We start from the raw sequence: 12,302 nt of genomic DNA on the forward strand, positions 1-12,302 counted from the left end.
TCCTTCGCATGAACTACTCAGTTTGTATATTTTGCTTATTTTTTCATAGTTCCACACAACTTCTTCCTGTTTTCTCGATTGATCTGTGTTCAGTTTTTCAAGGCCTATCCACTGTGCCAACTTGTAACTGCATCTGTGGGGGTTGCGATGGGGAGGTTCCCTTGTAAGTAGGGAGCTATTGTATCAGCGTAATCTGAATGGAACCTAATCGGTATACAATCCGGACCTGAAGACTTGCCCGTATCAAGCGATTTGAGTTGCTTCGCAATCCCTAAGGTATGCACTTCTAAGAAACTCATGCTAGCAGCTGTTCGTGTTTCAAATTCTGGAATATTCCATTCGTCTTCCCTGGTGAAGGAATTTCGGAAAACTGCGTTCAATAACTCCGCTTTAGCGGCACAGTCGTCGGTAACAGTACCATCGGCACTGCGCAGCGAAGGTATTGACTGCGTCTTGCCGCTTGTGTACTTTACATACGACCTGAATTTCTTCGGATTTTCTACCAAATTTCGAGACAATGTTTCGTTGTAGAACCTATTAAAGGCATCTCGCATTGAAGTCCGTGCCAAATTTCGCGCGTCTGTAAATTTTAGCCAATCTTCGGGATTTCGCGTTCTTCTGAACTTCGCATGGTTTTTCCGTTGCCTCTGCAACAGCGTTCGGACCTGTTTTGTGTACCATGGGGGATCAGTTCCATCTCTTACCAATTTATGAGGTATGAATCTCACAATTGCTGGTGCTACTATATCTTTGACTTTGAGCCACATCTCGTGTACATTTGCATAGTCAATTCGGAAGGAATGGAGATTGTCTCTTAGGAAGGCTTCTAGTGACACTTTATCCTATTTTTAAATAAAATTATTTTGCGTTTGTTTCTGGTGGATTTGGAAGCGACGATCTCTGTTTGCGTACAGAACCAAGCGCCAACCTCCGATTTGCAGCAAGTGATTGAGATTCCGGAGTGAGCGACGCGCCCTCTGGCGTCACGTGCGGGCGGCGTAAACACTACCAGTCACTCAGAAAGTAAAAAGACTGCACAGAAACTTCTGGAAAACGTAGTAAATCAAATATAAATTTAGAAAGGGCAGCTAATCAAATTTTTACTGACATTAATGAGTGGTTCATAGCCTATTCACTGTCATTAAACTTCGAAAAGACCCACTATATGCAGTTCATAACTTCCAAGAGATTTCCTTCTGGTGTGTGTATAAAATATGACGGCATGGAAATAGCAGATACGCCCTACCTATCAATTTTGTCCGTCTGGTCGCTTCCTTCCTCTCGCACCGTCCTTCCTATGTCACCCTCCGCAACACCAACTCCCATATCTTTTATCGCACGGCTGGTGTTCCCCAGGGTTCTGTCCTCTCCCCTCTCCTTTATCTCTTGTATACAGCTGATATGCCCAAGCCACCCCCACCAGTCCACCTTCTCCAGTATGCTGATGACACCTGCTTCCTGGCTCTCTATCCTACCCTTCAACGGTCTCAACGTACCCTCCAAACCCACCTTAACCAGTTCACCACTTCGTGTAACCAGTGGTTCCTCCGTCTCAACCCCTCCAAAACCCAGGCAATCATCATAGGCCGCACCACTCGCTCCTTCCGCCTCCATGATTTCTACCTCACCCTTTATGGTCGTCCCATCCAGCTCACCCCCACCCTGAAATACCTTGGCCTCACCCTCGACCGACACTTCACCTGGACCCCTCATCTCCAGACCGTCCAGCAGAAAGCCCACTCCCGCCTCCTCCTTCTGAAACTCCTGTCTGGCCGGACATGGGGATTGCATCCTTCTACCATCCTCCACACCTACAAATCCCTCATCCGTCCTATCCTCTGTTATGCCAGCGTTGCCTGGATCTCCGCCCCCACCCTCTTTTACAAGGCCCTCCAAATCCTTTAACGCCATGCACTCTGCCTTGCCTTCCGTATCCGCCTTCCTTCCCCCACACGGCTCCTGTATGAACTGATCCCCTTCCCCCACCTCCTCCTGTTCCTCCAACATCTCCACATCCTTTACATTGTCCGCAGGCTTGATCCCCCCCACCCTCTGGTTTCCTCCTTCCTCTCCAGCCCCTGCCTGTTGCCGCACCTCTATCGCTGTATCCCTCCCTCTCTTCACCTCCACACCCTCCATCTCCTTCATCAGGGCAATTTCCAATGCCTCCCCCTCCCGGATGACGAACTTCGCCATGACATCTACCCTTCCCTCCAACTATAACCTGACCTTGTTCCCCCCCCCCTCCCCAGGGCCCCCTTTTTCCTCTTCCCTCCTTCTCTCAGAGCGGATTTTCCTCCTTTCCCCCCTCCCCTGAGACCCTGCACCCCATACTTGCCTCTTTCCCTCCCACATCCCTCCCTACTTGGCCCTCTTCACCGCGCCCCCCCGCTCATCTCCCCCATCTCTTCCCCTCCCTCCCTTCTTCCGGTCTCCCTCATCTCCTTGCGCCTGGCAGATCCTCTGTTTTGATCATCGTCAGTTTGCCACATCAGTGTTGTGTTTAGTGCTGTTTCTCCTGTGCATCAAGAGGTGTGATTTGAATTGTGTACTGCCTTGAGGTTCGCCGTCAGTGTTTGTTATGTGCTACACCATCCGTCGATACCTTTTATGCTCCAGTCATACTGTGCCTTGTGTTCTTTTAATTGTCACTGTGTGTGGCTTTATGTGTGTGCAACTTTCAAACAGTTTTTTATCTCCATTTTACAGTTACCCCGTTTTTTGTCTATTGCCTTCCATGATGTTCCCCCTTTTTTCATATCTATGTTCACCATATTCTCTCCTTTGTTATTTTTAAATGTCTTCTATTGTTTGTTCTATGTCTTTTGGCTGAAGAGCAGCGCATATGCTGCTGCAGCCCGCCCCATGGGGAATTGAAATACAACAAAGAAAAAAAATAGCAGAATTTGAGAGTTTAAAATTCTTGGGATTACAACTTGATAATAAATTCAGTTGGGAGCAACATACTACCGAACTGCTAAAGCGCCTAAACAAGTCTGTGTTTGCAAAGCGAATGATGTCAGACATAGGAGGTATAAATATACAAAACTGGCATATTTTGCTTATTTTCACTCCATTATTTCATATGGCATCATATTTTGGGGTAACTCCACAAACACAGAAAAAAAAGTTTGGAGTACAGAAGCATATAATAAGAGTAATAAGTAGTGTAAATCCAAGAACATCATGTCGAAATCTATTCAAAGAATTGGGCATATTAACCACAGCTTCTCAGTATATTTATTCTTTAATGAAGTTTGTTGTAAATAATGCATCTCTTTTTCCAACTAACTGCTTAGTACACAGTATCAATACTAGGAATAAAAACAATATACATAAAGATTTAAAATCACTTACTCTAGCCCAGAAAGGAGTCCAGTATTCAGCAACGCATATTTTCAGTAAGTTACCAGCAACCATTAAGAGTTTAGTTCCAGACAAGGCACAATTTAAACATAATTTAAAAGAATATTTGGTGACCAACTCCTTCTATAGCCCGCCCGGTTGGCAGTGCGGTCTAACGCACGGCTTTCCGGGTGGGAAGGAGCGCCTGGTCACCGGCACGAATCCGCCCGGCGGATTTGTGTCAAGGTCCGGTGAACTGGCCAGTCTGTGGATGGTTTTTAGACGGTTTTCCATCTGCCTCGGCAAATGCGGGCTGGTTCCCCTTATTCCTCCTCAGTTACACTATGTCGGCGATTGCTGCACAAACAAGTTCTCCACGTACACGTACACCACCATTACTATACCACGCAAACATAGAGGTTACACTCATCTGGTGTGAGACGTTCCTTGGGGGGGTCCACCGGGGGACGAACCGCACAATAACCCTGGGTTCGGTGTGGGGCGGCGGTGGGGTGAAGTGGACTGCGGTAGTCGTCGTGGGGTTGCGGACCACTGCAGCTGCGGCGGGGACGGAGCCTCTCCGTCGTTTCTAGGTCCACGGTTAACTTCCAATCCAATCCAATCCAACTCCTTCTATTCCATCCACGAGTTTCTCAACAAGTGCAGTATACCATTTTAATGAAAATTTATTATACTTTAATTTTTGACAATACTTGGTTGTAATGGCCAAGTAACTACCTATTGTGTGAATGATGGATGTATGGAAAGCAGATGTAAGTCTTAAGTCTGTAAATAGTGGAAGTTTATTTTTAAATCTTGTACATAATCTGACTGTTCTTAACTGAGGATCACTGAAATGAATAATTTACTCTAATTTTTGACAATACTTGGTTGTAATAGCCAAGTAACTACTGTGTGAATGTTGATTTAATGAAAGCAGATGTAAGTATAAAACCTGTAAATATTAGAAGTTTAAATTTAATTCATGTACATAATTGTACTGTTTATTGACTGAGGATCATTAAAATTAATGAAACTCAAGTTTTTCTAATTACATTTTTGTAATGTGTCTATCTGACATGATCCACACCCAGGAGGATTCCCTCTTTTATGGGTCTATGGAATGAATTAATCTAATCTAATCAGGTAATAATAACTCCGTCTACTTTTTACTATGCCACTGTACGTTTAGAGGTCAGAGATTCACCAATTGAGCTTTCTGTCGTTACGTAAAGATCTTCAGTGTAATGTCAGCAAGCCAGAAACGCGTAACCATGGATTTTGTTGTGTTTAATGACACTAATGTTTTTTTTTTCAACAATATTTGTGTTGAAATTATGACAGTTGTTGGTTGTAATGCCATATACAAAAGAAACTAACAAAATTTACAGATACGCGTTACTGGCGTGTTGACATCATAATGAAAGGTCTTTGCACGAAACAGAAAGCACTACTGAATGATGCACATTAAAAATGCTATGCCTACAATAGACACATCTTACAAGATGTCAATTATTGAACTACACGGAAAAAGTAAACTAGTTACAAACTACGGCGTGCACACACTTTATTCAACGTGTAAACGTCGCTGCAGATATTTGGATTGCGGTTATGACACGTTCGGTATGCCTGCCGTCATTGGCGATGATGTGACGCTGATGAATTGCGAAATTCTGTATGACCTGTTGACGTGTCGGAACATCCATGCCGTCGATGACCTGTTGAAGGGCTGTTTTCAGCTCAGCAATGGTTTTGGGGTTATTGCTTTACATCTTGTCTTTAATATTGCACCACGAAAAGGACTCGCGCGTGTTCAGATCCGGAAAATATAGTGGCCAGTCGAGGCCCATGCCAGTGGCCTCTGGGTACCCCAGACCCAGAATGTGGTCCTCGAAGTGCTCCTCCAGGACATCAAACACTTCCTGCTTTGAGGAAGTCAAGCTCTGTCTTTCTTGAACAACATCTTGTCGAAATCATGGTCACTTTGGATAATGAGGATGAAATCATCATCCAAAACCTTCACGTACCGTTCGTTAGTCACCGTGCCATCAAGGAAAATCGCACCATTTATTCCGCGACTGGACATTGCACACCACACAGGTATCCGTTGAGGGTCAGGAGACTTCTCTATCAAGAAATGCGTATTCTCTGTCCCCGAATGCGCCAATTTTTCTTATTGATGAACCAATCCAAATGAAAGTAGGCTTCGTCGCTAAACCAAACCATACAGCTAACTAATTCCCATCATACCCCGTGGTCAACAGTGCATTTTGAACATCCTAACGCAAATCGTTCAGAAGTTACGACGATTTTCTTTCATATGGTTCAATAACTGTCACCCTGTATTATTAATTTTTTCATTTATACCTTGTCTCGGCTTGCCATAGATAGCCGTGAAGTTTGGGAAACAGCAACATCTATTTCGGGAAATATAGAATGTTTCAACCGACGTTTAACTTTAACAATGACTCATTTTTACCTCCGGTGAATCTTCAGGTCATAATCGCCTGTAATAAGACATTGTTGTTTCAGCGACTTTTGCTTGTGTTTTGTTTACATTCACAACAATATGGGATTATGGATCCACCTTGATGCAAAACACTTTCATTATTTATTTATTCCCAAACTAGTTTCAGCGACAAACATCACTGTTATCAATGGGTTCTTTGATTCTAAAACATGTAGTAATAACATGGTTAGTCCGCAGCTCGTGGTCGTGCGGTAGTGTTCTCGCTTCCCGCGCCCGAGTTCCCGGGTTCGATTCCCGGCGGGGTCAGGCATTTTCTCTGCCTCGTGATGACTGGGAGTTGGGTGATGTCCTTAGGTCAGTTAGGTTTAAGTAGTTCTAAGTTCTAGGGGACTGATGACCATAGATGTTAAGTCCCATAGCGCTCAGACCCATTTGAACCAATTACATGGTTATAATGTATTGTAAAACATTAGTACATGTGTACTGTTCGGTTCCAAATATTGTTTTGTGTGAATAATTTCATAATACCTTATTTACTATAAGTGAAAGCATGGTTTTAGTTTTATTGCCGCCATTTCCGGCATCTTATCCGCGTTTCTTTGTTGCCTTTTTTCGGCACATAGCATGTCATCTGCAGCTGTATGAGTGGCTGTTCGCAAACACACAGCCGCGCGAAGTGGCCGCGTGGTTTGAGACGCCATGTAACGGATTGCGCGACCGCTCCCGCCGAAGGTATGTGCCCTTTTTCGGGCGTGCGTGCGTGTGTGTGTGCGTGTGTTTGGGGGGGGGGGTTGTTCTTGGTATAAGTTAGTTTATGTAGTGTGTAAGTTTAGGGACCGATGACCTCAACAGTTTGGTCCCTTAAGTATTCACACACATTTCAAACGAACACACGAAAGTGAACTTACGTATGTCAGCGTTATACAATTGGAATTGCGGTAGTGTTGTGGTACATATCAAAACTGTATCCAAGCACTACCGGGACTTATTGGTCAGTTCGGAATCGGTTGGTACTAATGTATTAATTGCTCCATCTACATCATTAATTTTTTGGTTGGTGAATCTACACTCCTGGAAATGGAAAAAAGAACACATTGACACCGGTGTGTCAGACCCACCATACTTGCTCCGGACACTGCGAGAGGGCTGTACAAGCAACGATCACACGCACGGCACAGCGGACACACCAGGAACCGCGGTGTTGGCCGTCGAATGGCGCTAGCTGCGCAGCATTTGTGCACCGCCGCCGTCAGTGTCAGCCAGTTTGCCGTGGCATACGGTGCTCCATCGCAGTCTTTAACACTGGTAGCATGCCGCGACAGCGTGGACGTGAACCGTATGTGCAGTTGACGGACTTTGAGCGAGGGCGTATAGTGGGCATGCGGGAGGCCGGGTGGACGTACCGCGGAATTACTCAACACGTGGGGCGTGAGGTCTCCATAGTACATCGATGTTGTCGCCAGTGGTCGGCGGAAGGTGCACGTGCCCGTCGACCTGGGACCGGACCGCAGCGACGCACGGATGCACGCCAAAACCGTAGGATCCTACGCAGTGCCGTAGGGGAACGCACCGCCACTTCCCAGCAAATTAGGGACACTGTTGCTCCTGGGGTATCGGCGAGGACCATTCGCAACCGTCTCCATGAAGCTGGGCTACGGTCCCGCACACCGTTAGGCCGTCTTCCGCTCACGCCCGGACATCGTGCAGCCCGCCTTCAGTGGTGTCGCGACAGGCGTGAATGGAGGGACGAATGGAGACGTGTCGTCTTCAGCGATGAGAGTCGCTTCTGCCTTGGTGCCAATGATGGTCGTATGCGTGTTTGGCGCCGTGCAGGTGAGCACCACAATCAGGATTGCATACGACCGAGGCACACAGGGCCAACACCCGGCATCATGGTGTGGGGAGCGATCTCCTACACTGGCCGTACACACTGGTGATCGTCGAGGGGACACTGAATAGTGCACGGTACATCCAAACCGTCATCGAACCCATCGTTCTACCATTCCTAGACCGGCAAGGGAACTTGCTGTTCCAACAGGACAATGCACGTCCGCATGTATCCCGTGCCACCCAACGTGCTCTAGAAGGTGTAAGTCAACTACCCTGGCCAGCAAGATCTCCGGATCTGTCCCCCATTGAGCATGTTTGGGACTGGATGAAGCGTCGTCTCACGCGGTCTGCACGTCCAGCACGAACGCTGGTCCAACTGAGGTGCCAGGTGGAAATGGCATGGAAAGCCGTTCCACAGGACTACATCCAGCATCTCTACGATCGTCTCCATGGGAGAATAGCAGCCTGCATTGCTACGAAAGGTGGATATACACTGTACTAGTGCCGACATTGTGCATGCTCTGTTGCCTGTGTCTATGTGCCTGTGGTTCTGTCAGTGTGATCATGTGATGTATCTGACCCCCGGAATGTGTCAATAAAGTTTCCCCTTCCTGGGACAATGAATTCACGGTGTTCTTATTTCAATTTCCAGGATTGTATTAGTGATAGCTATACGGCAAAATGATCAAATTTTGCTTAATGATCGATTGAGGCAAAGAAGTATAAATCAAGAACATTTGTTAATAGGTTGTCGACATTTATTAGACAAATGATATACTCCATTTCGCATAAATGTTTTCCCTTCCCTGTTCGTCCGCGTTGTAGAATTTCAGTGCAATTGCGAAGTGACGCTTTGATATTTAAATTTATCTCCTTCAGAGACAGTACCTTCCATTCTTGAAAAATCATATATCCACTTCTGAGGTGGATTCCACATTACCCTTCTCTCCCAACAATCCAAATTTTGGGGACTTGACTGCTCCGTGGAATCTAAGGAGACGTGACAAGTGAAAACGTGTGGCGTTCAGATGAACTGCATGGCGCTAACGACACGTTTACTAACAGGAAACATTTTCGAAGTGAGAATTTTTTTGTTTATTTTTTTAACAACACTCTTTTCCATAACAAAATACAGACTTGGATTTTATTTCTACATAAAAATCGTCGTTACGTCATCTGTGATAACACGCCACCATATTTGCATCGCCCATGAAAGAATGATGCTCTCTATGAAGATAGCAAAACGGTATCAGTCTGTTTCATAACTTCGTATTCGTGTGCCTCTTTCCAACAAGAAAACCCGTTAGGTGCAAAATCGGACGGAAATCATGAGTTGACCTTGGGGATGTGAATGTTTCCTAACCAAAGTTTGCAACGAATCCATGCATTGCAGCCGACTTAGGGGGAAGGATAACGTATCGGATTATCACAGCATAACGTCTACACACTGATCAGCCAGAATATTATGAACACCTACCTAATAGCCGGTATGTCGACCTCTGGCACGGATAACAGCGGCGACGCGTATTATAGTATTTGAGAGTTGTAGCATCGCGTTTTAGTACCTGAATAGTGTAAATTCACGTAGTCTCCTTCCGCCGCCGAACAGTGTCAGCAGTGCGCAAGTAGCAGCATTACTGCATTTACTAATCAATCTTGTATTTTAATAATCGTATAAATTTTGTCGATTTGTTTGCGCTCTCTGTAGATTAGTTCAGACGTTCTTTGCAAAACAGTTTTTAGCATGGATAGGGACTGCAACTGCTGTGTTCGGATGCAGGCTGAGTTGGCATCCCTTCACTCCCAGCTTCAGGCAGTGTTGGCTTCGGTCACACAGCTTGAGGCTGTTGCCAATGGGCATCACTGTGGGGGTCCGGATGGGGGTTTGTCGGGGACGGCCAGCTCGTCCCACACATCCTCCGATCGGACTACGACTGTGGTTGCTCGGGATACTGCCCGCATTGAGGCTGATCCCTCACCTGTGGTAGAGTGGGAGGTCGTCTCAAGGTGTGGCAGGGAGCGAAAGACATTCCAGAGGGCTGAACGGAAGGCCTCTCCAGTTTGTCTGACGAACCAGTTTCAGGCTCTGTCTCAGGCTGATACTGATCTTTGGCCTGACATGGCTGCTTGTCCTGTTCCAGAGGTTGCCCCTCAGTCTGCAAGATCCGGGCGGTCGCAGAGGGTGGGCTTACTGGTAGTTGGGAGCTCCAACGTCAGGCGCGTAATGGGGCCCCTTAGGGCAATGGCAGCAAGAGAGGGGAAGAAAACCAATGTGCACTCCGTGTGCATACCGGGGGGAGTCATTCCAGATGTGGAAAGGGTCCTTCCGGATGCCATGAAGGGTACAGGGTGCACCCATCTGCAGGTGGTCGCTCATGTCGGCACCAATGATGTGTGTCGCTATGGATCGGAGGAAATCCTCTCTGGCTTCCAGCGGCTATCTGATTTGGTGAAGACTGCCAGTCTCGCTAGCCGGATGAAAGCAGAGCTCACCATCTGCAGCATCGTCGACAGGACTGACTGCGGACCTTTGGTACAGAGCCGAGTGGAGGGTCTGAATCAGAGGCTGAGACGGTTCTGCGACCGTGTGGGCTGAAGATTCCTCGACTTGCGCCATAGGGTGGTGGGGTTTCAGGTTCCGCTGGATAGGTCAAGAGTCCACTACACGCAGCAAGCGGCTACACAGGTAGCAGGGGTTGTGTGGCGTGGGCTGGGCGGTTTTTTAGGTTAGATGGCCTTGGGCAAGTACAGAAAGGGCAACAGCCTCAACGGGTGTGGGGCAAAGTCAGGACTTGGGGGGACCAAGCAGCAATTGGTATTGTAATTGTCAACTGTCGAAGCTGCGTTAGTAAAGTACCAGAACTTCAAGCGCTGATAGAAAGCACCGAAGCTGAAATCGTTATAGGTACAGAAAGCTGGCTTAAGCCAGAGATAAATTCTGCCGAAATTTTTACAAAGGTACAGACGGTGTTTAGAAAGGATAGATTGCATGCAACCGGTGGTGAAGTGTTCGTCGCTGTTAGTAGTAGTTTATCCTGTAGTGAAGTGGAAGTGGATAGTTCCTGTGAATTATTATGGGTGGTGGTTACACTCAACAACCGAGCTAGGTTAATAATTGGCTCCTTTTACCGACCTCCCGACTCAGCAGCATTAGTGGCAGAACAACTGAGAGAAAATTTGGAATACATTTCACATAAATTTTCTCAGCATGTTATAGTCTTAGGTGGAGATTTCAATTTACCAGATATAGACTGGGACACTCAGATGTTTAGGATGGGTGGTAGGGACAGAGGATCGAGTGACATTATACTGAGCGCAATATCCGAAAATTACCTCGAGCAATTAAACAGAGAACCGACTCGTGGAGATAACATCTTAGACCTACTGATAACAAACAGACCCGAACTTTCCGACACTGTATGTACAGAACAGGGAATCAGTGATCATAAGGCCGTTGCAGCATCCCTGAATATGGAAGTTAATAGGAATATAAAAAAAGGGAGGAAGGTTTATCTGTTTAGCAAGAGTAATAGAAGGCAGATTTCAGACTACCTAACAGATCAAAACGAAAATTTCTGTTCCGACACTGTGTAACACTCCGGTTTGATCTTACTGACTTATCCCGCTTGATCGTGATCTGATAGCAGCCCAAAACAGACATTAATTAATGTGACCGTGTACCTAATGGGGCTGGCAATCTGATTGGACTGCTACGGAGTTGTTACATTCCATCTTTGTCCTTCTCGAATGCTGTAATAATAAAATGTCTGCTGGCAAGAAGAACAACAACACAGCTTCATTAATCAACGACCTATATTCATCACAAAAACACAAAGTAAAGAGGCAGCCACTGCCTTCGTCGTACAGAATTAATAACGGCTAATCACAGCACAGGCCTCTTCGTTATTTATTATCGTCACACGTAATTTCAATCACTGTAATCCAACACTGCAATCCAGATGATGCCGGCACGGTAGACGCGTAATTACAAATATTGGCACAGAAATCTCACTGATCACGCTATTAATTATACTTTTACACTTTTCCGTATATTTCTAACACAAAGGGGTTAAAGCACGGCGATGGCCACTCCCTTTGTCGGTACGGTCTTGCATTCCAGCAACAGACCTCCACCCGGCTCGGCCCGCAGCGCGTACCACACACTACTATCTCAACACTCGCTCACGCTCTCGCAACCCGACACACACTAGCGATTGTTTGTCCTGTCGACCTGTGCTGTCGCAAACTTATAGTAAGGGCCTACGGACCCCTTACATCCCCGCCCTCGAAAACTTCTTTGAAGCCACAGGCGTAAAAGAATCGGCTAGGGAATTAGACATCACTACATATGAACAAAACACACAGTGCAAATAAGTAATGAAATTACAATCACCAAGAAAATCCTTGACTCCGGTAGTGGGCTGCCTCTACAATAATATTCTACAAAAAGTTATTACATCTCAAAAATATGGCATTGTCCAAATAGCACACAACATCAATCCTACTTACTTAACATAGCATGGTAAATATTTTTTTATAAACTTATCTTACCAAAAATTTCCAAAAACTTTTTACTTTCAAAGGTTTGTACGAGTCATTAACTACATATCTGTTATAACTTGCTATAGCAAACACAAGAAAAGAAACTAGTTGAATG

Source organism: Schistocerca serialis, chromosome 8 (genome assembly GCF_023864345.2).
Source record: "Schistocerca serialis cubense isolate TAMUIC-IGC-003099 chromosome 8, iqSchSeri2.2, whole genome shotgun sequence".
NCBI classification, from domain to species: Eukaryota; Metazoa; Arthropoda; class Insecta; order Orthoptera; family Acrididae; genus Schistocerca; species Schistocerca serialis.